The sequence below is a fragment of the Myotis myotis genome, unplaced genomic scaffold, assembly GCF_014108235.1.
Source record: "Myotis myotis isolate mMyoMyo1 unplaced genomic scaffold, mMyoMyo1.p scaffold_m19_p_13, whole genome shotgun sequence".
NCBI classification, from domain to species: Eukaryota; Metazoa; Chordata; class Mammalia; order Chiroptera; family Vespertilionidae; genus Myotis; species Myotis myotis.
This window is the reverse complement of record NW_023416317.1, coordinates 32740561-32768555: the sequence shown is the minus strand read 5'-3', so window position 1 is coordinate 32768555 and position 27995 is coordinate 32740561. Positions and strand designations below refer to the sequence as shown.

The 27995-nt window shown below is 41.2% G+C and overlaps 1 long non-coding RNA gene across 1 annotated transcript; it reads left to right on the top strand.

The window, feature by feature from the left end:
- The first annotated feature begins 447 nt into the window (after nucleotides 1–447).
- LOC118667864 lies at nucleotides 448–24307 on the top strand. Its single transcript, XR_004971437.1, has 3 exons — nucleotides 448–561; nucleotides 6569–6818; nucleotides 23738–24307. It is a non-coding gene; the product is annotated as an uncharacterized LOC118667864 (long non-coding RNA).
- Nucleotides 24308–27995: the final 3688 nt, after the last annotated feature.

The following is a 27995-nucleotide window of genomic DNA, read 5'->3' as shown; positions in this document are numbered from 1 at the left end:
AAAGGTTGCCAGTTCAATTCCCAGTCAGGGCACATGCCAATCGAGCGATCAGTGTTTTGCTCTCACATCGATGTTTCTCTCTCCTTCTCCCTTCCTCTCTGTTTCTCAAAATCAATAGAAATATATTATTAAAAAAGAAAAGAAAATGTACCAGCATATACATACACCATCAGGAACTTGACATCCCTCTCAAACGGCAGTGGCCACTGTAAAGGAGTAGTCTATAACTCTGTCTTATGGGTTGAATTGTGCCCCCCACCCCCCTGCCCCACAAAGAAATTCATATGTTGGAAACCTAACCCCCAGTACCTTGGAATGTAACCTTATTAGGAGACAGGGTTTTTGCATAGGTAATTACATTAAGATGAGGTCATTGGGTGGGGCCTAATACGATATGACTGGAGTCCTTATGAAAAGGGGAAATCTGCATAGTGAAGACACAAGGAGAAGACAGTCATCCGCAAGCCCAGAGAAGAGGCCTAGAGCAGTTTCTTCCCTCACAGCCCTCAGAAGAAACTGACCCTCCTGACACCTTGATTTTGGACTTCGAGCCTCAGAATTGTGAGACAATACATTTTTGTTATTTAAGCCACCCAGTTTGTGGTATTTTGTTATGGCAGCCCTAACAAATTAATACAGTGTCTTTGCAATCTAGCTTTCACAATATTTATATATTCATCAAATACTTGTTGAGAATATACTAAGACTGTTCTGGGTGCTAGAGACAAAGTAGTGACCAACTACAAACATTTATCCTGCCACTATAGGTCCTACAGTCAACTGAGGGACACAGATGTGAAGTCAAACAATCACTTAAAAATATAAAATCAGTCCCTAACCGGTTTGGCTCAGTGGATAGAGCGTCGGCCTGGGGACTCAAGGGTCCCAGGTTCAATCCCAGTCAAGGGCATGTATCTTGGTTGCAGGCACATCCCCAGTAGGGAGTGTGCAGGAGGCAGCTGATCGATGTTTCTCTCTCATCGATGTTTCTAACTCTCTATCCCTCTCCCTTCCTCTCTGTAAAAAATCAATAAAATATATTTAAATATATATATACTAGAGGCCCGGTGCACAAAAATGTGTGCACTCGGGGGGTGGGGGGGTCCCTCAGCCCGGCCTGTGCCCTCTTGAAGTCTGGGACCCCTCGGGAGATAACGACCTGCTGGCTTAGGCCTGCTCCCGGGTGGCAGAGGGCAGGCCCAATCCCTAGGTGCAGCCCCTGGTCAGTTTCAGAGCAGGGCCGATTGGGGAGTTGGGGCGCCGCCCCATCATGCACAGAGCAGGACAGATTGGGAGGTTGTGATGCCACCCTCAGTTACGCTCAGGGTAGGGCCAGTTGGGGGGTTGGGGCACCGTCCCCTGTCACACTCAAGGCAGGGTCGATGGGGAGGTTGTGGCACCACCCCCTGTCACGCACAGAGCAGGGCCCATCATCTTATAATTAAATTTAATTTAATTTATGAGATGCAGCTAAATAGTACTTAGAGGGAAAAGTATAGCCTTAAATACACAAATTGGCAAGGATGGAAAGGGACTAAGATAAATGAGCTAAATCTCTCTAGATCCATATATGCCCCCTTCTAGATCCATTGGTGGCCCTTTTATTCCTATTCTGTGTCCCAAAAAGCTTACCTTGTAAGGACTACATCATTCCAGCTACGTTTCAGCTGGCTTCCAGTTGAGTTTACCCATTGGATGAATTTACACAATTAGTGATTCCAGCAGACATCAGAGGGTAAGAAGAGAAATCAGGTTATTTATTCTCTGTTCCATCCTTACGCCATGGTTGTGGCAAAGGCTACATTGCTCTGCCTAAGTTCATAGCTCTCCTTGGCAGCCCCTTTCCCAAGGTTACAGGTCTCACCATGGGGTCTGAAAGCATTGTACCTTCCCTTTCAACTTCAGTCTGAGGAGTAATAATGGCTTCCTACTGCTGTGAATTCTGGGTACTTCACCTCTTGTTGGTTTCCTTAACCCTGCCACATCTATGTAAATACTCTCTTCATTGAACTAATCCTTTCTGTGAGTTGCCATCTATTTCCTGCCTGGACCCTGGCTAATAGAGCATCCAACTTAAGAGGTTAAAAAAAAAAGTAACAGAATAAACCCAAAGAAAATAGATGGAAGAAAAATAAAGATCAGTAGAAATTAATATAATATAAAATAAACATAGAGACAAAAGTTGATAAACCATTACCATGATTGAGCAGGGGGGAAAAACACTCCAGAATAATATTAAGAAGAGAAAGATATAGTTAAATATCATGTAGAGATTTAAAATATACCAAGAGGATATTGTGAACAATTTTATGCTAATAAATTTGAAAACAGGTGAAATGGAAAAATTTCTAGAAAAAAATATAATGCAATTCCAATAAAAACCTCAAAATACATATCCCTATAAATGATATATTTACATTGAACCATCTCACACTGAAATCCAGGAGCCAATTATTAAGTATTAAGGAATTTTGTGAGGTGATTGCTAACTGCTGTTAGCTTGATATCAAGTATAGTGGGAGAATTTACACTACAGAAACCAGTGACTACTACAACCATTAAAAGTATTATAGAATTTAAGTCACCAGTTAAAAATCTCTCCCCCACAGGAAACCATAAAAATTTTAGAAGAATCCAAAGGCAACAAAATCTCAGACATATGCCGAAGCAATTTCTTCACTGATACAGCTCCTAGGGCACTTGAAACGAAAGAGAAAATGAACAAATGGGACTACATCAAAATAAAAAGCTTCTGCACAGCAAAAGAAACCATCAACAAAACAACGAGAAAACCTACTGTGTGGGAAAACATATTTGCCAATGTCATATCTGATAAGGGCCTAATCTCCAAAATTTATAGGGAACTCATACAACTTAACAAAAGGAAGATAAACAATCCAATCAAAAAATGGGCAAAGGACCTAAATAGACACCTTTCAAAAGAGGACATTCAGAAAGCCAAGAGACATATGAAAACATGCTCAAAGTCACTAATCATCCGAGAGATGCAAATCAAAACAACAATGAGGTACCATCTCACACCTGTCAGACTGGCTATCATCAACAAATCAACAAACGACAAGTGCTGGAGAGGATGTGGAGAAAAAGGAACACTTGTGCACTGCTGGTGGGAATGCAGACTGGTGCAGCCACTATGGAAGACAGTATGGAGTTTCCTTAAAAAACTGAAAATGGAACTCCCATTTGACCCTGTGATCCCACTTCTAGGAATATATCCCAAGAAACCAGAAACACCAATCAGAAAGGATATATGCACCCCCATGTTCATAGCAGCACAATTCACCATAGCTAAGATCTGGAAACAGCCTAAGTGCCCATCAGTAGATGAATGGATTAGAAAACTGTGGTACATCTACACGATGGAATACTATGCTGCTCTAAAAAGGAAGGAACTCTTACCATTTGCAACGTCATGGATGGAACTGGAGAACATTATGCTAAGTGAAATAAGCCAGTCAATGAAGGAAAAATACCACATGATCTCACTCATTCATGGATAATAGAGACCATTATAAACTTTTGAACAATAATAGATACAGAGGCAGAGCTGCCTCAAACAGATTGTCAAACTGCAGCAGGAAGGCCGGGGAGGGTTGGGGGGCAGGAGGTAGGGGGGTAAGAGATCAACTAAAGGACTTGTATGCATGCATATAAGCATAACCAGTGGACATAAGACACTGGGGGATAGGGGAGGCTAGGGGACTGTCTAGGGCGGGGAGATAAAATGGACACATATGTAATACCCTTTGTAATACTTTAAGCAATAAAAAAAAAAAAAAAAAAAAACAAAGTGGGAGGGATTAAATACCAGATAGCAAATTATAGTACAAATCCATTCTAATCATAACAAAAAAAAAAAATCTCTCCCCCATCAAGATCTATCAAACATTCAAGATCAACAAACAGATAATTCCAGTCTTGTACAAATTCTTCCAGGGAAGACTAAGTAAAATTTTTAATGAGTTTCACATGACCTTGATATCCAAACTGATAAAACATGAATAAGAAAAATCTCAGGACAATCTCAATCATTACCATAGAAGCAAAAATGGCAAACAAACTACTAGCAAAATAAATCCAGTGACGTATAAATCAGAGAGAGATAACATAAACAAAATGGTTTCTTCCCAGAAATGCAAGGATGGTTTAACATTAGAAAAATCCTTTCATGTAATACCCCACCTTAATAATATTATTGAGAAAAGTTTGTCAGTGTCTCAAAAGGTAAAAAAAAAAAGGAACCTTTGAGGAACATCAATAATGTTCATAACTTTAAGAAGAAAAACTCCTAACATCAAGAATAGAAGGCAATGTCTTTAACTTAATAAAGAATAGCCCCCTCCCCCGGCAGAAATAAGAGCAAACGTGGTCACACATTGAAATCCTCTTATAAAATCAGGAACAGCTCCATGGCATCAATCACTTTCACTGCTTCTATGGAACACTGTACTGGGGGGTCCAGCTAGCACTTTAAGGCTTGGGAAAGAAATAACATGGATGAAATAACAAAGCTTGTTGCAATATAAATACAGTGTGGGAGAAGGGAGCTGGCGCCACTCTCCAGGAGGAATTTTAAAGCCAACATCTATATCACAACAAACCTTGAAGGCAGGCAGAGAAGAGTTAAGGGGAAGACCTAAGAAGCTAAGAAAAACAATTTCCCTCCTTGCTCTTCGGTAATGATTTGACCACCAGGTAAGACCATCACTACCCGGCAGTTATTAGTGATTCCCTAGGATCTCTCCACCCTCCTAGGGACCACAGACCCTGAAGACAATGAGCAGTGAATTCCCATTTCATCAGCCCACTCCGGCCTCCAGTAGCCAGCATGAGCCCAGGGTGAAGCAATCACTCCTTCTCTCCCAGGACACTGAATCCCTATTCACTGCTCATCCCCTATGGCTGGTAGCTCCAGATTCCAGTATCTTCTGGTGAAATTTTAAAAACAACCAACCAAACAAATAAAAATACTTCACCTGGGGCACGTTTTAAATTCTCGTTGCCCAGGCCACACCCTGTACCTATTAAATCAGAGTCTTGGGTATGGCACCAGACACCAGTCTTTTAAATAACAATAAAACAGACTGTTCCCATATAGAAGCCAGTTGGAGCCTTTCTTCTCAAAGTGTGCCTGTGGACCCGCAACATCGGCATCACTAGGACGCACGTCGGAACTGCAGAAACTCGGACCCCACTCAGGCCTCCTGAATCAGGATTTGTGTTTCAACGAGATTTGTATGCCCATTCAAGTCTGAAAAGATTAACCTTAGAGAAATGGACCCTGGTAAAAAATGCATGTGGAGGCACCAAGAACAGATTCTTCTGGGAAGCCAAGTTGAGCTGGGTGTCTATCACCCGCGCTAATATTAGCAGAAAGCCTCCCTGTTGCCATCCATCTTTCCCACTGCTGCCACAGCGATCTTTCCTAACCTCTAATCTTGTACTGCTCGCCTATGAGATTGAGATACAAAGTCAACGCCAAACCCCTGATCATGAGGTCCACTTACCACCCCTCTCTCCAGCCCCAACATTCTGTCCCCTTCCTGTCTGCCCAAACGCCTACACACCTCCTCCCTACCTCCACACACCCTGGACACTCATGCCTCTGCTAATTCTGCTCCTCCTGCCTCAAATTCTCCTCACTCTCGGTTAACACTGGTGAGTCTGTTAACCTCACCCTCTTCTCTGCCTAAGGAACTCCTTTCCCTACTTCAAACTCAGCTTAAATATCTCTTCTCCAAAATCAGGCATTTTCTCCTCCAGTTTCCCACAATTCTTTTACATCGGTTTGAATACGACCATGTTTATGGAGTGGGAACCACTTGTTCACATGTTTGTCTTGCTCACAGTTATGTGCTCTGAAGGGCAGGGACCATGGCCTCTCACATCCACTCTGTAGCTAAAGGAATCATGAATTTTGGAAGGACCATTGGCTAGGGGTCTAATTGGGTCTCTATCCCTCCCCACAGTTCCATCACCCACTCATGGGGTTTCCCCTTTAAGACTCCCAATTAAGTAACCGTATGCAGCAAACATTTAGTAAATGCTGCCTTGGGAATACAAAGATGAGGACATATACACGCCTTTTCAGAAATTTTTCTCTGCGACACTTGATGAGTCCACCCTCCATTCCCACCCAGCAAATGCTTTAAAACTCATAACCCAGTGGGAAGGTAGGGTGATGGCATTCTACATTTCCAGCAAAGGGATCAAGGGTAAAGAACTAGATTAAAACATTTATAAACTGGGTGATATTCTGAATATGGTTGATTCTCATTATCCATAGCAGTTACGTCGTATACATTTATCACAAACACTAAATTAGTGAGTACTAACTCATTGCTTCTAGGGAAAACACAAGGTTAGATCCTGTGAGCCACTGATCACATCTTCATCGCCTGATCAACACACAACCTTGCTTTATGTGTGTTTCTGTTTAAAGACACCGTATTTAATATGTATTGTTGATTACACTGAACCTATAGCCAATAGCACTGTATCTCATGCCTGAATGGTGCCTATCTAACACATACATTTTCTCTTTAAGGCCCATCACAGTGTTGTTCTGCACTTAGGAACACTAGACAGCACTTCAGCACTGCTCTTCTGGGCCATTTTAAAAGTAGAGTCACCAACAAAATGCAAAAATCATGGTGCTAATCAAACTATGAAAGGAGACAGCATGAGAGCTGACGCAAGAAGGCAAGGCATCGCTTCGTTTAGAGGGAATGTGCATGTCAGGTATAGACACATTTTTCACCATTCTGCACGTGTCCTCAGATGACTGCAAAAGCACCGTGAGTATGGAATTGGGGTTACAAATGAATTTTAGCAAGGAGGCAGAATCTGCCAATAGTGAGGATTGATTGTATCTAACAAGTAGTAGGACAGGAGCACCAACAAATCAGAAGAGATGCAAACCACATTATTTAAGGCTCTGGGGACTCCAGATGTACCAGGAAAGAATACTTTGACTATTGAGTGCTGGGTCCATGGGAGCCCAAGGGAGAGCCTGAAGGAAGAGCCTGGCAGCCAGGGTGGCCTGGGGACAACAGGCACTTACCAACTCATTTTGGACGAACTGCAGTATCTTATTAATTCAATTGGCTCTACTGGCCCTTGCTAATGTCAAAACAGTTCCTGGCTGAGAAATCCCAAATTTTCTAAGTCTGTTTGATCTATTTATGTGGGAAATTTTATTAGATTTACTTCAGTCCAAAAAAAAAATTTTTAATTGTATCTTAAGAAAGGGAAAATCTGACAATTTTAATAGCAACCTGTTGGCTATTGGCAAACATTACATTTCAAGTGGCACCACCCTCAACTCAGTCTTTGTGGATTGGAGCTGAGCCTGCTCCGCAAGAAATTTTGGTGCTGTCCAAGTTTGCAAAATGCTAGTTCCTAATAGTATCACAGGAGTGCATAGAGAAGAGGAATGCATCAGGAGGCTTCAGTGATATGATGACTGGGATAGGAGTCATAGACTGGGCCTGGCTCAATGCTCTTTTTATATTATTGTGGAGGCGGGGAGAGACATCAATATGAGAAAGAAACATTGGTTGGTTGCCCCCTGTATGCACCCTCAACCTGGGCATGTGCTCTGACTAGGAATTGAACCAGCAACCTTTCAGTGCATGGGATGACAATTAACCAACTAAGCCACACCAGCCAGGGCCTGGCTCAGTGCTCTTTAAGGTACCATCTGTCCTGAGCAGTGCTTCACAAATGTAAGGTGCATACCTGGGAATCCTGTTAAAGGCCACACACTGATTCAGTAGGTCTGGAATGGGGCCCAACACTTACATTCCTCACAAGCTCCCAGGGGATGCTGATGGACCACACTGTGACTATTGAGGTCTAGACTGGAGCAGTGGTTATCAGCCACACCTGAGCATGCATCAGAATCACAGCGTCTGTGGCCCTAGCTGGTTTGGCTCAGTGGATAGAGCATCGACTCATGGGCTAAATGGTCCTGGGTTCGATTCTGGTCAAGGGCACATACCTCGGTTGCAGGAGTTGCAGGCTTGATCCCGTGCAGGAGGCAACCAATCAATGTGTCTGTCTCACATTGATGTTTCTCTCTCTCTTTCTGTCTTTTCTACTCTCTCTCTACAAAAAATAAAAATAAAATTATTTTAAGAATCACAGAATCTGTTAGAGCACCAATTGCTACCCTCCTAACCCCAGAGTTTCAGATTCAGTAGCCCTGGGTTAGGGTCTACAAATTTGCCTCTTTCACAAATTCCCAAGTGACAATAATGCTGCTAGTCTGACAGTCACACTTTACAGCCTAAGTGCCCATCAGTAGATGAGTGGATAAAAAAAGCTATAATACATTTATGCAGTGGAATACTATGAAGCTGTAAAAAGAAGGAAGAAGAAACTATTGCCCTTTGAGGCAACATGGAAGGACCTAGAGATTATTATGCTAAGCAAAATAAGCCAGTCAGAGAAAGACAAGTATCACATAATCTCACTCATATGTGGAATCTAATGAACAAAATAAACTGACAAACAAAATAGATCCAGAGACATGGAAGCCTGCAACAGAGTGACAAATCTAAGGGGGAGTTGGGGGAGTGGGAAAAGATTAACCAAAGAACTTATATGCATACTAGTAACCCAGTGCATGGATTCGTACACATTGCAAGGAAATTAATTAGAAGGTGGCCAGCAGGGTGGGACTGGGCGAGACGGGCCAGACACACCCTGGAGCCAACCTCCCTCGGTCCCTCCCTGGTGTCTGGAGAGTAAGCGGGGGTCCCTCCGGCAGGTGGGTTCCCTCGGCCTGGCCTGCAGGGATAAGGCCAAAACTGGCTCTCCAACATCCCCGCCCCCCCCCCAGGGGTCCCAGAGTGCAAAGTTACTGTCGTACAGGGTGTGGAACGCAAACACAAGTGTACAGTAAACCAGATTCGGGCCAACAGTGCCCCAGCAACAACATAACCCACTGCCAGAGGTGGAATCGTGAGGCCGCGCAAGGAATCGGGCTCCCTCCTCCCTGGTTTTGGGGTGCGTCACCCAAGAACTGCCGCTGCCAAATCATTGCAGCTCAGCAGTTCCTGCGTTAAGCATCTGCCCCCTGGTGGCCAGTGCGCATCACAGCAACCGGTTGGACGGTAGGAGGGACACTTAGGATATTAGCCTTTTATATATATATAGATATGCATAACCCATGGACACAGACAATAGTGTGGTGAAGGCCTAGGGAGGAGGTGGGAGCGGGAAAGAGGGGGTCAATGTGGGGTTAAAAGGGGATATGTATTTGTTCAACAATAAAGATAAATATTTTTAAAAAGCAGTCTGCCTGGCCAGTATGACTCAGTGGTTGAGTGTCAGTCTATGCATTAGGAGGTCACCAGTTCAATTCGTGGTTAGGGCACATGCCTAGGTTTTGGGCTCAATGCCCCTCCCCAGGAGGAAGCAGGCAGGAAGCAGCCAGTCGATGTTGATGTTTCTCTCTGCTTTTCTCTCACTGATGTTTCTATCTTTCTCTCCCTCTCCTTTCCTGTCTCTCTAAAAATCAATAAAAACCTGTTTTAAAAAACAAACAAACAGCTAATTAATAAATATATTATATTTTACCTGGGGGGGGGGGGAGACAGACTGGTCTAGACTAAGCAAGTCAGACTCTTAAAAACTTGTTTCCTGCAACTTATTTATAGATGTAGTGCTAGCTTTTCATCATGTTGGCAAAGAACTTAAGATTCTCATAAAAGATATTACTCCAGTATTGAAGTTCTCAAGATCAGGGGCCATATCTTATATTAATTTGATATAATATGAATATAATAAGGGCAAAGTAAGATAAATTTGGATTTATGGGAATTGAATAATGAATTTTATTATCTGATGGGACCTTTTACCCTTTCAAGTGCTTTCTGTCTCAAATGGCTCAAAACCAATTACCAGCTGCCAACTTTTACTCTCAATTTATTTTTTATAATTTTCAAATTATGATTTTTACAAATTCCTTTTATCTTTCCCTTTTTTCAAATGAAAAATCCAAAAAAAGAAAGCAACTGGGGTGTAGGAGGATGTGGCTCCTTCACTCCCCTATGCCTAAAACAGGGTCTGTCAAAATGTGAGTACTCAATAAATATTTGAGGAAGAGGAAGGAAAGAAGGAAGGAAGGAAGGAAGGAAGGAAGGAAGGAAGGAAGGAAGGAAGGAAGGAGGAAGAAGGAAGGAAGGAAGGAAGGAAGGGAGGGAGGGAGGGAGGGAGGAAGGAAGGGAACTTATCCTGAGTTCAATGTGTAGCTTGCTATTGGCTTGTCTTCAAAATGACTAAACTAAATACACTTCTGAAGGTAGAATGTTAAGTTTACTTATAGTTGGGTCTTCATTCCAGATGAAGTCCTTCTGGCAATAAAAATTATTTCTTGATAATAATTATTATAATACATTTTTAAAAGCCAGTGTGTTACTTAGCTTGTACAAAGCAGTTGGCAACTAGGTCACTAGGGAGGGTATAACTATGGTCTATTCATCAAGTGAGGAAAGCACTGTCTGTCCTCTAACCAAGTTGATTGATCAGCTAATTGCTGTGTCTTGTACAATGATGGAGGCAACCAACCAGATACAGTCATGGTCTGGGTACTCAGCTAAGCAATTAAGGCCATTCATTTATTCACAGCAAGTCAACTGTACCTTCACTGAGATATTCCAAGAAGTGGTGAGGCCTGGCTGCTTCCCCTGGTGATGAGACCTGTCTTTGCAAACTTTTGCCAGGGGCTTACTAGGTCCTGGCAATTTGTGAGAGTCAAGCGATGGGGGAGATTAAAGGAGAGTGAGGTGTAGTCTATACCTAAAGTAGTCCCCAATTCTTCTGGAGAGAAGAGAAGGTGAACAAGTGACTTTATGTTATAATAGATGTGTGTACATGGCCATGAAACAGAGAAAGTAGTGACAATCTAACTTGGGGAAGTCAGAAAAGACTGAGAAAGACTGACATTTACATTGGCTCTTAAAGGATATGAAGAAATGAAGAGCAGAAGGCAGCACAGTACATTCTAGAGAGAGAACAGCATGTGCAGAGGTATTGTGAATTGCACCATAAAAAACAAACAAACAGAGATCAACTGAAGGACTTGTATACATGTATATAAGCCAAACCGATGGACATGGACAACAGGGGGATGGGAGCATGAGTGTGTGTGGCGGGGGGGGGGGGGGGGGGGGGTAGGTTGGGGGTTAATGGGGGGGATGAGGACACATTTGTAATACCTTAACTAATAATAATAATAATAATAATAATAATAATAATAATAGTAAAGCAAACAAACATTATTAGAGCAATGGGGGTAGGGAGAGAGCTGACCTGGTGGTGTTTCAGCTTTGAGCACATGTCACCTGGGTCCACCCAGGCCAAATAGCTATTTAGAACAATACCTGTAGGCATTGTTTAATTCAGTGCTTAATGACAGCAGCAATTAGTTAAGAATGACTGAACTCCAACTACGGAATGAGAACCATGTATAGTTACTACACAGCTCCAGTAGCATGAACAACAAGTCAACTGACAAAGGCCTGGTATTCATTTCAAATTTCTCATTATAAAGGAAATAGTTAAAGTCCTTAGTCACTGGGACCCCGTTCCTTTAGATTTCTTTTCTTTCATTGATCAAGATCTGCTGATCCACTTTTCTGAGTCCCATGCTGTTTCCATCCCAATACAATTGGAACTGTTTTCTTGGATCAAAAACCTGTACTTCCACTGGCTGCCTCTGCATATACTCAAGACAGTATCTTTGCCATGATGAATTCTTCAGCTCACTATGTGAATTATTGGCCCACAAATGGCTTCTGTCTTTGGTGACAGGGTCCTGCAGCTTTTTCACCTTCTATCTCTTATCTGGACATTTTACATCCAGAAGAGCTGTGTGTTCTTAGGAATGAACAACCTCTGGTGGTGGCAAGAGGAGAGAAGTAGCGTATACCCTATCTCTTTTGGTGGGAAGAGTAGCTTCCTGAATGGATTTGAGTTGAAAATGGTTTCCCCAGTGTGGTAGAGTTTCCCAATGGATTTGTGGTTTCACTTATTGAACCATATTTATGGAGTATCTACTATGTGCCAGGCACTATCCCAGGTAATGGGGTGCAGTGGTAAGCCAAAACAGACAAAAATCTTCATTAATCTGTGTTCCATCATGCCCCAGTGTAATTCTGCAGGCGTTTAAGCTCCCACCTTTAAATCGTTCCACCATGATTATCATGTAGTCTATACAGAGACATGGAGACATATAAGAGTAGAATGCTTTCAAAAAGCTGTGGAAAATCATATCTGTCACTTATGTACTCTCCACACCTAATACGAGTGCATGTATTTATTCATTATTTTATTCAATAAACATTTATTGAGCACCTACTATTTACCAATGACTTGTATTCTAGAACAATTCTCCTCAAACTTTAACAGATTTATGAATCACTTGGAGATCTTGTTAGAATGCAGCTTCTGATTTCATAGGCAGGAGTGTGGGGACTTGGGTTCTATATTTCTAACAGGTTCCCTTGTGACCAAAGCTGCTGGTCCATGGACCATATGTTAGCACCATCACTTACACTCTGGTGGAAGACAGAGATAAAGCGACAATTAGAGAATAGTGAATTAATATATAGAAAACAGCAGGAGAACAGAAAGGGGCCCCGAGTAAGAAATGACAATGAGGAGAATGTGATGAGATTGGTCTTTTGAAAATATAACTCCGAATGCAGTATGAAGGAGAGCCTGGGAGGAAGTGGGGAGAGACTGAAGACACAAACTAATAATGACAACTCTAAGGCTACTGTTCACTGAGTACTTACATCAGGGTGAGCATTGTGCAGAGTGCCTTATGGGCTTATCTCATTGAATCCGCGCAATAGCCCTGAGATAGGTACTTGTGGTCAGCAGAAAAATGTCCCCCAAAGATGTGCATGTCCTGATCCATAGAACCTGTGACTATGGCAAAGGGGGATTAAGATTGCAGATGAAATTAAGGTTGCTGATCACCTTTCAGAAAGGGAGTAAAGCCTGGGTTACCCAGTTGAGCCGAATGTAATCACAAGGATCCTTAAAGCAGAAGAGGGAAACGAAAGTCAGTGATGCCAGGTGAGATGACTCAACCGGCCATTGCTGCTTTAAAGATGGAAGGGGGCCGGGAACCAAGGAATTCAGGCAGACTGTTGAGCTGAACTATGGTAGTTCCTCCTGAGGAATAATATTCTCAATAGGATCATTGTGCTCCTCTTCAAGAGTAGGAAATACAGAGCGGGATGGGGAGATGGAAAAACAGCATGTGAGAGAGCTTGTCAAACAGGGTCAGTCTCTACCTTTCAAAAGAGGACTTAATCTCTTATCTGAGAATTATTATTGAACTGGCACTTTTTTTCAATGTTTTGAACTTCCTTCAAAATCAACTTATAAAACAACTGTTTGTCAAACATTCTTAATTTCTTCTTCAAGCCACATTACAATATGAAGATTTAAGGACACTCCTTTTCTTTTTTCTTTTTTTTTTTTGTGAGACGTTATTTAAAAGTCAGAAGAGAACATCCTATTGGCTAATATGACTAAAACTCCCTGCCTGAGGGAGGCATTGTTCTGTGAGTGAACACTCATAGCCTTTGGAATTGCAGTGACCTTGGTTTCAAATGCTGGTCCTGCTGTGTGATCTTAGACAAATTATTTAACCTCTCTGAGCCTTCTTTCCTCACTCATAGAATGCGGATTTAAATCCTACCTCTTGGGATTATTGTGAGGAATAAATGAGACATATATATATATAAAGTGCCTAGAATATGAAAGGCATTTAATCAACGTTTCCTTTAACTTTTAAAATCAGAAAAACCTATGGTAAAAAAGAAAGGAAAAAAATTCTACCTGTAATATATCATTACCTATAATGGGAAGTCACTTTTACATAGTACATTTTTCAAAATATATTTTTATTGACTTCAGAGAGGAAGGGAGAGAGAGATAGAAACATCAATGATGAGAGAGAATCATTGATCAGCTGCCTCCTGGACACCCCCTACAGGGGATCTAGCCTGCAACCCAGCCATGCGCCCTTGACTGGAATAGAACCTGGGGCCTTTCAATCCGCAGGCCGATGCTCTATCCACCGAGCCAAACCAGCCAGGGCTTACATAGTACATTTTTATCGCCTGTAAGATGTGGCTCAGTCTTGGCAACTACTTTCCAAGTACAATGGAGATCTTTGTCATCCACCACATAGCTCGGCTAATTTATTATGAAGGTTCTCATTCTGGGCTCCCAAGCTCTGCAGGGCCTGCTAGAGTGAGTGACAGCTATACTCAAACCAGGAGAGCTGAGATCAAATCTCCACTGTCCTTAGGGTCACTCAACCCAATCAGTTCCTCAACAAGCATAACCCAGGTAAAACAACCCATCATGGGGTACAGTCTTAAACCACAGTTGTAGTCAAAGCAATCAAGCTCAGTAGGAAACATAAAATGGAAGAATCAAATGTTTTCCTACCTTCTCTAGTTCTTCTCCCCCTGACCCCCTACTCACAAGCTACACTCTTCTCTCAGAAAGACACACCTTTCACTCCCTTACTTTATTCAGGTCTCTCTGTTCAAGTTTCACCTACTCAGAGAGACCTCCTAGCCCTGGCTGGTTTTGCTCGGTAGATAAGAGTGTTGGCCTGTGGACCGAAGGGTCCCAGGTTTGATTCCAGTCAAGGGCACATGACCAGGTTTCGGGCTCGATCCCCAGTAGGGGGTCATGCAGGATGTAGCCAATCAATGATTCTGATGTTTCTATCTATATCTCCCTCTCCCTTCCTCTCTGAAATCAATAAAAATATATTTTTAAAAAATACAAAACAAAACAAAGAGACCTCCCTGTTATCTTCATCTAATAACATTTGTTTCTTCCTCTTTGCCTTGCTTAACTTTTTCATAGAACTTATTGCTATCAGAAGTTCTATCATAGGTTTATGTGTTTGGGGTATTGTCTGCTTCTATTATTCTTACATAAACTCTAGGAAGACAGAGGCTTTGTTTTGTTATGTTGTTATAAATATCACTCACTATTGTATCCCTGGCACTTAAAACTTGTCTGGCCACATAGCAGATGCTCAATGAATATTTCAAACGTCAAAAAATCAGTTGTCTCAGACAATACATGTTATGTACAGGGTGAGTACATGAAACACAGAGTTTATTCTTGTATTATTTTCCATACGAACAACTGTAAACATACTTTTGCTCCACCCTATATTTTATTTTTTTAAATCAGGCCCCCCCCCAAATTTTATGAGTTAATCACTATTATCATCCCCATTTTACAGGTGAGAAAACTAAGGTTTTACAAGCTCAAGGAGCTGGCCCAGAGACACACAGGTTGCATGAAGTGAGATCAGGAGTCAAAGCTCCACCTGTGCCCTTATTCCCTAAAGCACATCCTGCTCTGGAGAGCTGGAAAGTGGGCAGGTGATTAGAATAATGGGCTTTTAACGTTGATTCCAAGTGTGCAGTAATGGGAAGAAGACTTATACTATGCTAAGTCAAAAAAGTAAAGCATTTTAAGTATTAAGAAGTAAGCTTGCCAGCCCTCACTTTGGCCTCACTAGGAAGTATAACTCAAGTGCTACAGAGCAAACATGAACTAAAAGGGGCCGTATGCTTTTACCTCGGCCACTGGAGCCAACGTAGATTGACTTTACACAGGCCCATTTGGGAACTCAAGAAACTGCCTCTGCTCCAAACCACCTGTTCTGTTTATGTCCAAAAGGTACACCCTGTAGATTTATCCCTCGGGAACATGAGTCTATATTGAGACAGAGGGAGTGGAGAGCAAACAGGTTTATATAAATTTAAGAAGCCAGTGGCTGGGACCATATAGAGGCAGGTGGTCATGTGAGGCAGGAACTCCAAGATATGGGTAGGTTTGCTTAGAAGCAACCCAGGTTTTCAGAGAATAAGGGAAGATCACACACACACACACACACACACAGTCAATCCCTCTCTTTTCTTTTCTGCCCACCCCATGTTAGGTGATTAGTTTATCCGATTTCCCTTGCCTCACTCTGAAATACTTTCCAAAAGTAAATATCTCTGTGTCACCAACACCAACAACACCACCAACCACCATGCCCAGTAAAGTTCAAATTCCAATAAATAGTTCTTAAATAAATTCATGATAGAAAACGAAATTATGTGTTACTAATTTAAATACCAAGATATTAGTTTTTTTTTAAATTGTCATTATTTTAAACTCGTGGCTCACACATACCTTTTAGCAGAGTTATGGCAGAATGCTTAAAAGGACTGGTTTTATATTCAGGAAATCCTGGGTTGAACTCTGGCTCCTAATATTCTGTGTCCTGAGGACGTCCGTTAACCTCCAAACTCTTCTGTTTTTCGTCTGCTCATTGTACGTAGATAACAGCTACCTTTCTGCTGGGAGAGGTCATCCAGAGGGCGTGACCTCTAGTTGACCTGAGAGGTCCATCCAGACCATTGGAGACGCCTCACCCGCTCACTCCTTGGAATTTACATTCTGCCTACCAGTCCCACGGTGGGAGCTATTGTCAAGGACGCAGCCTTGAGAGAGCAATGTGAGATTGAGACCATCCAGGGGTCCTCAAACTTTTTAAACAGGGGGCCAGTTCACTGTCCCTCAGACCGTTGGAGGGCCCGACTATAGTTTAAAAAAAAACTATGAACAAATTCCTATGCACACTGCACATATCTTATTTTAAAGTAAAAAAACAAAACGGGAACAAATACATTTGTATTTGCATGTGGCCCGCGGGCCGTAGTTTGAGGACCCTTCTGGACAGTATATGTGACTAAACCCCGTTCAGGCCTCTCTATCAACTTCTAAGACTCTGGTGAGAGGAATGGAGACCTGCTGGTCTTGCAGTGGCCTGAGCAAGCTCACAGGGGAGCTCCCCTGCTGGTTACCCCTGCCACCTACCAATCTGAAGGCGTCATCAGCCTCTTTCTTGATTTCTCCCTGCCCTTCATGGGGCAGTTTCAGATTTCACCAGGGCAATTCCCCAGCTTGCAAACACCATCGTTTTCAGGGTTGTTGTGAGAATGGTGTAAAGCTCTTGTCACGGGGTCTGACAACAGGAAGTTTTCAGAAAATGCTACGGATTACCCTTATGTTCCCGAGCTCAAGGGGTTCATCGCTTGGGAGGTTCTGTTCAAGAACGAGGTGTGTTTGTTGTTAGGTAGTTTTATTTCGAAGGAGACAGGGGATTCACAGCCAAAGCTCTGTCTCCCTGGAGGGAGGCTTAGCCATTGCTCATTATCCACTACTATTTGGTTAATTACATGTTGATTCCTTCTTTACAGTTGTTAAACTTACCTGGTTGAGTTCCCATCAAGCGTATTCAGTAACAGCTGCAGCTGCACCTGCAAAATACTGTGCTACATTTTAACATTTAGCAAGAATAGCATTTAAAAGAAAAAAAGATGGCATTTAATAGGGGCCATCAGGAACTTGAGACTCTTGTCCTACCTAACATTTAGAATGTGTTTTTACTCAATTGTCTGAGGTTAGCCTCAGACAATTAGTCTTGTTGGAGTTCTGGTAAATAATTGGCTCACCAACATCTGAGCTTAAAAGGGTTGAAAGAAAAAAATATAATAACTATGTAAGAATTGAATACTTTACCATGTCAAAAATATCATCAACAAAATGTAAACAAATATCAAACTAGGAAAAATATTTGCAATACATAAAATAAAAAGTTAATATTTAAAGAGATCAAACAATCAATATGAAAAATACTTAAACCCTATAAAAAAGGTAAATAGTATTAACAAATAATTAATCAAAGGAGAAATTGAAAATGGCTGCGAAACCAGAAATTTAAAATGAAGCTTTTATACTTGCCAATAATTGAAGGAATACCTAATAAAACAATAAAATACTAATTTTTGGTATATCAAATTAGAGAGAGAGAAAGAGAGAGGTAGAGAGGGAAGAAGGGAAGGGAAGGAAAGAGAAGGGGAAGAAAGGGAAGGGAAGGAAGGGTAGAAAGAGAAGGGAAAGGAGAAATACTAAGATGTGGAAATTATATGCTTTCAGCTGGGATTTTAAGCATGGTCAGTGGTGATAAAAATTGAAAAAAGTTTTTTAAAAACAATTTGGCAATATTATGAAGAGCATTTAAACAATTCACTCTTGATTCAGTAGTTGCTGTTCTAAAATCTATCCTAAGAAAATAATCCAAAATTATATAAGATTTATAACATTATTCATTTCAGTGTAATTCAAAATAGGAAAAAGCAAAAAATATATACATGTTAAATACTACTAGGTGGCATCCCTTGGCCTGGCCTGTGGGGATCAGGCCAAAACCAGCTCTCCGACATCCCCCAGGGGTTCCAGATTGTGACAGAGCGCAGGCCAGGTCAAGGGACCGCACTGGTGCAGGTCAGGGCCAGGAAGGGACCGCAGGAGGGCTCCAGGGAGTGTCCGACCCATCTTGCTCAGTCCCCATCAGCCAGACCCCAGCAGCAAGCTAACCTAGCAGTCGAAGCATCTGCCCCCTGGTGGTCAGTGTGTGTCATAGCGACTGGTCGAACAGTCAACCAATCAGTTGGACGCTTAGCATATTAGGCTTTTATTATATAGCATAAGAAAAGCAGTTGTTAACATAATTTTTAAAATATAGGGTGTCCCAAAAAATGTATACACGTACATTTTTTGATAGCTCAAGTGATGTTGCTTTTCAAATTAAACCCATTGGAATGAATAATTATTCAAAGTGTGTATACATTTGGGGGGGGCACCCAGTATATATAATATCTTAAGCAAATATCCAGAAAAAGAAAGTAGAAATACAAAAAAATTGTATGATTTTTGGAATTTGGGACATTTTCATAGAACTTTGTGCTTCTAATCATGAACAAATGAATATGCATGTATATATTTCATTGATCTTAAGATATCCATTTCTACATTTTGAAATTTGGACCCACCTAAAATCAATGAGGACTTAAGTGAAATACTATTCATTTCTGATATTGTTATCATATTATTTTCTTTATAGTTTATTGTTTTTATAAATCCATAATGAGTGGATTTTACTGTTCTAATTTTATTTTTTTATTAAAAATTTTTAATGTTAACATTATTGCAGGTGTCCCCCCACCTCCCCCCCCCTTGGCCTTCACCAAACTATTGTCTGTGTCCATGGGGTATGCATATATATTTTTTATTTTATTTATTTATTTATTTATTTTAGCTAATCCCTTCACTTTCTTTATTCAGTCACTCCCACCCTACCCTCCAAATCAGAATCTCTGGGACCAGTGTCCAGGATTCAGATTTTTGTTGTTGTGGCTTAACCAGCATCACAGGTGATTCTTTCAGAACAACCCTAAGCCCTAACCTACCTGTCTTACAGAAAACCAGAGAAGAACCAAGCAACGCTTAGAGAGTTGGAGTTACACTTATTATTATTATTATTATTATTATTACACGTGGGCCCAGAGGAAAATGTCTCTCAAATTCTGGGCGAAGTCACACAGGAAGTTTCCTGTATTTATACCATTTTACCCTCTTTGTATCCAAAATATGGGGTTTTCCGGTCCCCTTTGCAAGTTCTTAAAGAGCCCCGATGGGGCTTTGAGACCTTGACCAAAGGCTTGGCCAGGTGCCAGCACTGATAACTTCGTCTGGGAAGGTTTAATTGCCTCTTTGAAATGGGAGTAGTCTTATTTTCCTTATTATTTAAGCCAGCAGGCATTTACAGAAGCCAGAAATAGCAGGGCTAAAATTTCAAACAGCGGGGGGTTTTTTGTTGTTGTTGTTTTTAAAATATATTTTATTGATTTTTTTACAGAAAGGAGGGGAGAGGGATAGAGAGTTAGAAACATCAATCAGCTGCCTCCTGCACACTTCCTACTGGGGATGTGCCTGCAACTAAGGTACATGCCCTTGACCAGAATCGAACCTGGGACCCTTCAGTCCACAGGCTGATGCTCCATCCACTGAGCCAAACTGGTTAGGGCTCAAACAGTAGTTTTTATATAAGATGGATGCTTCATCTTCTGTTCCCTCACTCCCTTGTTGTCCAAGTTATAAGTTGTATGTTTGGTTGGTTGGTTAGTTTTATGGGGAATACATTCTCTACATTCTACATTTGCCTTGATGCTAAGAGCGGATCTAGAGACATCTGGAATTCTAACAATGTCACCATTGAAGCCATGGGTCAAGTTGTAGAAGGTAGTTGTTCATCGGGCTGTTTTTTATAGGATGTGGGTTGCTTTGATGATGGACTGTCTCAAGACGAGAGGAAGTTCAGAATAAACATTGTAATGTGAAGAAAAGGCTCAGTCATGTAATAATTGAGGAGACTATGCCACATCAGTAAGAGAGAGGAACATTGAATTGTTGCCTCCTGTATGTGCCCAACTGGGGATTGAACCCACAACCTAGGCATGTGCCCTGACTGGGAATCGTACCTGTGACCTTTGGGTGCATGGGACAGTGTTCCAACCAACTGAGCCACATGGGCTAGGGCATTATGCTACTTTGATAGAGAAAAAAATATACATGAAAATGGTCACTATATGGAAATAATGGTACAGTTCTCAATGAAGATCCAGTTATCATTCATTTTTATAAGGCAAATATTATAGCATGTAAATATATAAGGCAACTTAAAAATGCAATGAGAAGTGGGCAGAAATACAATTACAGTAGGAAACATTAGCTTGCCTTTCAAAATTAATAAAAAACAAAGTGCCCTGTCACCAAAACATTTTGAAACCCTCTTTCAATTTGGTCAAGAAAAAAATTCAAATAAATAGTAACTAACTTATAAAATAATAATATAATCACAATGCATAAGAAACTGAGTAACCTCTAAAGCCATCATGAAAACTCATAACTTTAAGCTTTTTTATTATTGACTAAGAAAGAAAGCAAAAGTGAACCAAATGACACAACATGAAAAAAAAGTAAGAATAAAGCAGAAAGCTATGAATTAGGAGGTGGGGGAGAAAAAACAGAGACAAAGCTATAAATACATGTGAGATTTGAACCTTGAACCAACAACAAATAAATGGTTCACTGGCTCATATAATTTTTAAACAAACTTACATGTGAGAAAAAACCACACACATAAATATAAAGGGAACTTAAAATATTATAAGAAAGCTGGATGAAATGGATTATTTTAATATAAATTTTCAAACTCATATAAAATATAAATTAAATATTAATATAAATGACAAAAACAGTGAAAGAAATGGAGTAAAAACAAGGAGACTAAAAAACACAGAGAAAATTGTCAAACAGCTCCCCTTTGAGAACTACACAATGCTGACAATTTCACAGGGATAGCAATCAACTTCTGTCAAACTTACAAGGAACAAGATTTCACATGTTATTAAAATAGTTCCCAAGCATGAAAGCAAAAGAGGGCATTCAAACAGTATTTACAGAGGCAGCGTAATACTGACACCCAAATCTGAAAACGATAAGAGAAAAATACAGACCAATATTTTATGAATGCTATTTAAAAAGCAAAAATAAAATGATAGAAATGGAACACAGTTGCACATGGAAAGAAAAATGCAAAAGAAATGATTGCAGCAATTTCAAGTTCCACATACTAAAAGATCAAAGGAGTTAAAATAATTTTTCCACAGATGTTAAAAATCTGTAGAATTTTCAATATCTATTCAATATATTTTTCTTAATTTTTAGAGATTCTTAATAAAGCAGGATTTTTTAAATTCTATAAATGGGGATGGTGAAGAAATGTGTTTGTATATGTGTGTGTGTTAAGTAAAAAATCCAGCTTCCTGCCTAACAGTAAAACATTAAAAGTAGTTCCTTTAAAGTCATAAATGGGCTATAAGTGCCCCTATAGCACAACTATTATTTAAAGTTATGTTTTAAGTACTAACAATTAAAATCAGAAAAGAGAAATAAGAAGAAAAAAAACCACACAACTGGAAATGCACTCTTCACAAACTTGTGCTGAATAAAAGATAAATGAGCAAACAATGAAAGTAAAGGAATGTGGAACTGTTGTAGCCAAGACCTCAAGTGGGCCCTTGGCACGGCCTGGTCGTTGCACTATATGTCTGTGGCGTATACTACCCAAGACATGTATTTCCCAACCCCTTGCTCCTGAAGCCTTTAAGACATTCTCTGCCTTCCTTGCTTTCACTCATCATATAAACTCAATACTTAACACACACAAACACAGAGCGGGGAAAACCCACATCTTCTTCCTCAACTTCTCCATCTATTTCCTCATTTTCAGCTCCTTTTCATGCAAAATTGTTCCAAAGAGTCCTTGGTGGCTGTTAGTTCTGTGTCCTCATTTCTCATTCCCTTCTCAGTCAGTTCTGAGTGTACTTCCCCACTCCACAGGCACTGCTCCTATTAGAGTCAACGCCACCTCACCTTGCCCAATCCACTGGCCACTGCTTCTGCCCTCACCCTTCTTGTGCAAATACTCAGGGCTTTTGAAACAGTTGACTTCTTCCTCCATGAAATACTCTCCACCAGCTCCCATGACACTACTCTTCTGTTCCCTTTCAAGTCCTCATCAACACCCTTCCAGGTCCCTCCTTCACCCCAATTCAGAACAACTCCACAGTGCTCTGTTCTTGGTCCTTTTCTGTTTACTTTTAAAAAACAACATTATTGAGGTACATATACTTACATATCATAACATTCATTTTAAGTGTACAATTCAATGATGTTTGGTAAATATACAGAATTGTCCCAGCAAGATCCCTCTTGCTCATTTATAGCTCATTCTGGTATCCACACCCAGCCTAGGTAACTTCTGATCAACTTTCTCTGTGTATAGATTGGCTTTTCCTTTTCTCTTTTGATACATTCTCTGTATGTGTTGTCATATAAGCCTGTGGCATTATATACTATCTCTATGTCCAGGATAACCACATTTATGTCAATAGCCTCCGTCTTTCTTCCAGACTCCAGACTCACATATCCACTCGCCATTCAACATCTCTGCTTAGATTGAAATGTTGCTTGTTTACTCCCCTTGGTATAGAGACTAAGAGCATGGTCTGCAGCAAGACATCCAGGATTTGAATCTTGGCTTGTCATTTATTAGCCATGTGACCTTACCTTAAGCAAGTAACTTACTCTTTCTGTGCTTTAATTTCCTCATCTATAAAACAAAGTTTAATTAGAATACCTATTGCATGGTATTATAGCTATATTATAGGTATCGCAGAATTACTCTGTACCTAAATAGTGACAGGAATCTTGAAACCATAAATAGGACTAATTCAAATGAGAGAGATGGTGAAAGAAGTAACCTAGGACCTTGGTGATGTCCTTGAGCCCCTAAATTAACCAAACCTGGAATATTCTACCACTGTACTACTTGTTATATGAAAACACAGATGGTTCTTCTGCACCTCATGGCCAAAAGCATTCTGATATGTGACCTTGGTAACAGCACAACCATCCATCCAATTCTCAAGCCCAGCGCCTGGGAGTGCTCCTTGATTCCCACTCCCCCTCACATCTCCTATCCAAGGCTGATCAGCTCTTCCCTCCATCCTCTTTTTTCCACCTCCCCCTTGGTCCACCTTGATCCAAGCTATTTGTGCCAATGCTATAACCCCCTGGCTGTTCTCCTCGCTCCCTCATTTGCTCCTCTGAAATTCTCTCTGGACAAGTAGCCACAGTGATTTTTAACACGTATCCCTCCCTTGATTAAAATTCCTCATTTGTCTCCCCACTGCAGTTAGAATAAATCCAGGCTCCTCACCAAGCAAACAAGACCCTGTGTGATTTGACAGCTTTTCACCCCTCTGACTACATCTCCTCCCACCATATTCACAAATCTCCAGCAGAGGAAAAGCAAGAAAATCACCTGCTGATTATGAGTTAAGTCAACCCACCAACCTCCACAGGGAGAGCTCAGCTCCAGGTGCTGGGTTTTACACATACAACAGGAACATATTGTCCAGTGATGCAGGGCATGGCCTCTGGGATCATACACCCTTGGTTCAAATCTTAGCTGTGTGACTATGGGCAAGTTGCTTAATCTCTTTGTGCCTCAATTCTTTTAATCTATAAAATAGGGATCATAATGTTTTTATAAAAATGTTGTAGAGTAGTTGCCAGATTTAGAAAATGAAAATACAAGATGCCCAAATATTGCATAGAACATACTTACACTAAGGAATTATTTGTGCCCTGGTTGGGTAGTTCAGTTGGTTGAAGTGCTATGCACCAAAAGGTTGCAGGTTTGATCCCTGGTCAGGGCCCAAATGGGAGGCAACTGAACAATGTTGTGAGCTCTCTCTCTCTCACACACACACACATCAGTTAAAATAATTAATTAATGAATTAATGTAAAACAATGTCATTAAATATCAAAATTTTAAATAACGACAGGATCAGTATTACTGTTTTTTCCTTTCACTTCATGCTCCATTAAGGCTTGGCAGGACACTGATCCTGATCTTATCTGAATCTCCTGAACTGGAATTTTCTGGGAATGAGGCCCAGGAATCTGTATTCCATTAAGCTTCCCAAGTGACTCTTACATGTGTTATAGTTAGAGAAATACTGGAAAGATGATCTCAGTTATAGCTTACTTTGATACTTTCCAATGACATAGTGATTGGTGATATGAGGGGATGTTTATCTAAATATTAAACAATAGTCATTTTATGCAAGGGCAGTTAGAAGTACACACACACACACACACACACAGTGATTGGTTTAGGGCAGTGGTCAGCAAACCGCGGCTCGCGAGCCACATGCGGCTCTTTGGCCCCTGAGTGTGACTCTTCCACAAAATACTACGTGTGGGCGCGCACATACAGTGCAACTGAAACTTCGTGGCCCATGCGCAGAAGTCGGTTTTCGGCCTGGGCGAGTCTATTTTGAAGAAGTGGCGTTAGAAGAAGTAGGGGGTGTCGGTCGTCGGTCAGTCGGTCTGTCCTCAGTCGGTCTGTCCGGCGACAGGAGAGGCGGCACAGGCGGGCTGCAGGATACACAGCGCGGGGGAGGTATATTGTTTTGAGGTACGTTCGCTGAGGTCGACCCCTTCCAACTCTCCCATCCACACTCGTCTATCTGAAAAAAGTATACAAGATGAGTGTGGATGGGAGAGTTGGAAGGGGTCGACCTCAGCAAACGTACCTCAATCAGATTGAGGACATTTTTAGCAAAGGCCAGCTTAGGAGTACCCTAATTAAGTTAATAACAATGTACCTACCTATATAGTTTAAGTTTAAAAAATTTGGCTCTCAAAAGAAATTTCAATCGTTGTACTGTTGATATTTGGCTCTGTTGACTAATGAGTTTGCCAACCACTGGTTTTGGGGAAAAGAATTTTTACTCTAAACTTGCCTTATATTAAATTTGCCTCAAAGCAGCTAACATAGCAACAAGGTTCTGAAGCGATAATTCGCCTTTATGTTGACTGTTAATCAATCAATATTATCGAGTGCCCAAAGTCCATATGGCACTGAAAGCCAAATAATACAATTGTGAAGATGTAGCAAGTCAGAGAGTTCAAACATAGGCTTTCTACCTGGTGAACAGCCAATATACCTGCTAATGGGTTTCAACTCCAACCCAGTCTCTTGCTATCAGAGGCATACTTAGTACTTTTATAGCCTTCCATCTACCAAAAATCATGAATTTTTTCTTCATAAATATTTGTTCATTGTCGTGATTCTGTGTTACACCACCCAGGTCTCTCTTATGAGCTGAAGGAGTAATTCACCCCAGCTCTTGGGAACTTGTCTGATATCACTCAGCTGTCAACTCCTTTGAGAAGTGTCCTGGCAGAAGGGAGCCACCTTACACAGGGCCAAACTCCCTGCCAGGAGCAACCTGCACCCAATGACTGGCTAATGTCGGAGTAAAACGTCCTGTCCCTTCACCCCAATTCAGACCAACTCCACAGGCCGTCCCTGCTGTAGAACTCTAGTAGGATCAGCAGGATTTCCTTCTTCTGAACCCTGCCCTTTTCTCCTCCCCTTACCTTTGCTGATCCTGAGAACACTCCCTAATAAATTTCGCATATGCAAATCTCCATCTGGGTGTTTGCTTTCCGATGAACACAGCCTGTTCCACTTATGGGATTTCCTAACACATACTAATTAGAGGTTGAACATATGACGAAAGAAATATCACAAGGAACCTACAACCAAGATTACTTTATCCAGCAAAGCTATCATTCAGAATTGAAGGTCAGATAAAGAGCTTCACAGATAAGAAAAAGCTAAAGGAGTTCATCACCACCAAACCAGTATTATATGAAATGCTGAAAGGTATCCTTTAAGAAAAGGAAGAAGAAGAAAAAGTTAAAGATACAAATTTTGAACAACAAATACACATCTATCAACAAGTGAATCTGAAAATCAAGTGAATAATCTGATGAACAGAATGAACTGGTGATTATAATAGAATCAGGGGCATAGAAAGGGAATGGACTGACTATTCTTGTGGGGGAAAGGGGTGTGGGGGATGCGGGAAGAGACTGGACAAAAATCGTGCACCTATGGATGAGGACAGTGGGTGGGGAGTGAGGGAGGAGGGTAGGGTGGGAACTGGGTGGAGGGGAGTTATCGGGGGGGAAAAAGAGGAACAAATGTAATAATCTGAACAATAAAGATTTAATTAAAAAAAAAAAGAAATATCACAAGGAAACTAAGGTGATTCAGCCAGTAAGTTCTGCTAATCCTTGACAATAAAATGATTAACAACCTTCATTGGGATGTCAAGGAAGGCATCTCAGTATTTTTTCAAGTTTCACTTTCAATGCTATCATATCCGTATGTTTATTCCAGATGACTCTTTAAGTCTTTACAAAGGCCTTGTGCATTCAAGATTCAAAAGACCAAAGGAGATTCTAAAATAGGTTTTATCTGAGTGGATGTCCTTCAAACCCTACTTCATGGTGTGCAGATATGCATTTATAACCTTCTCCTCCCCTTATAATTTGATAATCAAAGTAGGAGTTTGGATGGGGACTGAGACAGAATTATAAACTACCCGCTTATTCCAACTTGAATTAAGTTTGAATTGAGATGTGTTCAATTCAAGCAGCTTTTTGTTGTTCTTTCTATAAGAAGTTATTGCTGTTGTTGTTCTTACTTGAAGGGCTAAAAGGAGCCCAGAGGAGGTGAGAGAGGTAGTAGGGTTTGGGTTAGAAGGAGGGCTTATCTAACCTAGCACAACCTAACACAGGTAGGTTACAGAACCAGTGTGATTATCAGGAGACACTAAAACTGTAGTCAGAATTACTAGTATCAGGCATCAATCTAAGGATGAGACAGGGAGGAAGACGAGAGAACAAGGAGCAGGCTGATCCTTGAGAAAATAAGACATTGAACAGAATCAGGTGTCCGGCACAATGTAAGGCCCGTGGTTCAGAACTAAGCCTGTGAACAGTAAGCAGATACTGGCGCTTCCTTTCCAAGGTTGCTTGGCCCACACAGCAGGGATCAGTGTGGCAACTTCAGCTCTGCCCTGGACCACCTTTTTTCCCTGCGCCCATCTCCTCAAAATCTCACCCATTAGAAATGACAGTGGAGACCGGCAGGTGGAGAATGTAATGGCAAAGAGAGGCTCACAAGTCCCCTTAAATGTCTAACTCTAACCACACATGCTTTCACATTTCACATACATTTCCTCGCACAGAAGAACAGCTCTCCCACACACTGCATTCTGGGGCCTCCTTGATCACATTACAAGAGCACCCTCCCATCACAGGTAAGCACCGTGTGCTGGGGAATAGGTTGTGGGGAAAGCATTGCTCTCCTCTGTTAGTGGGGTGGAAGCATCAGGGACAAGAGCTCTGCTTGAAAATCCCATTTTAGCCTATGATTGGAGCTGACAGGATCAGAGAAATGGAAGCGAAGTTTCCTTAGTCCAGATTATCCTCTTCCATAGCTTCCCCGATGAGATCATGGCTGGAGAGGCCAGGGTATGACTCACCCAGAATGTCAGGCTCATGGCCAATGTTGGTGATGGACAGT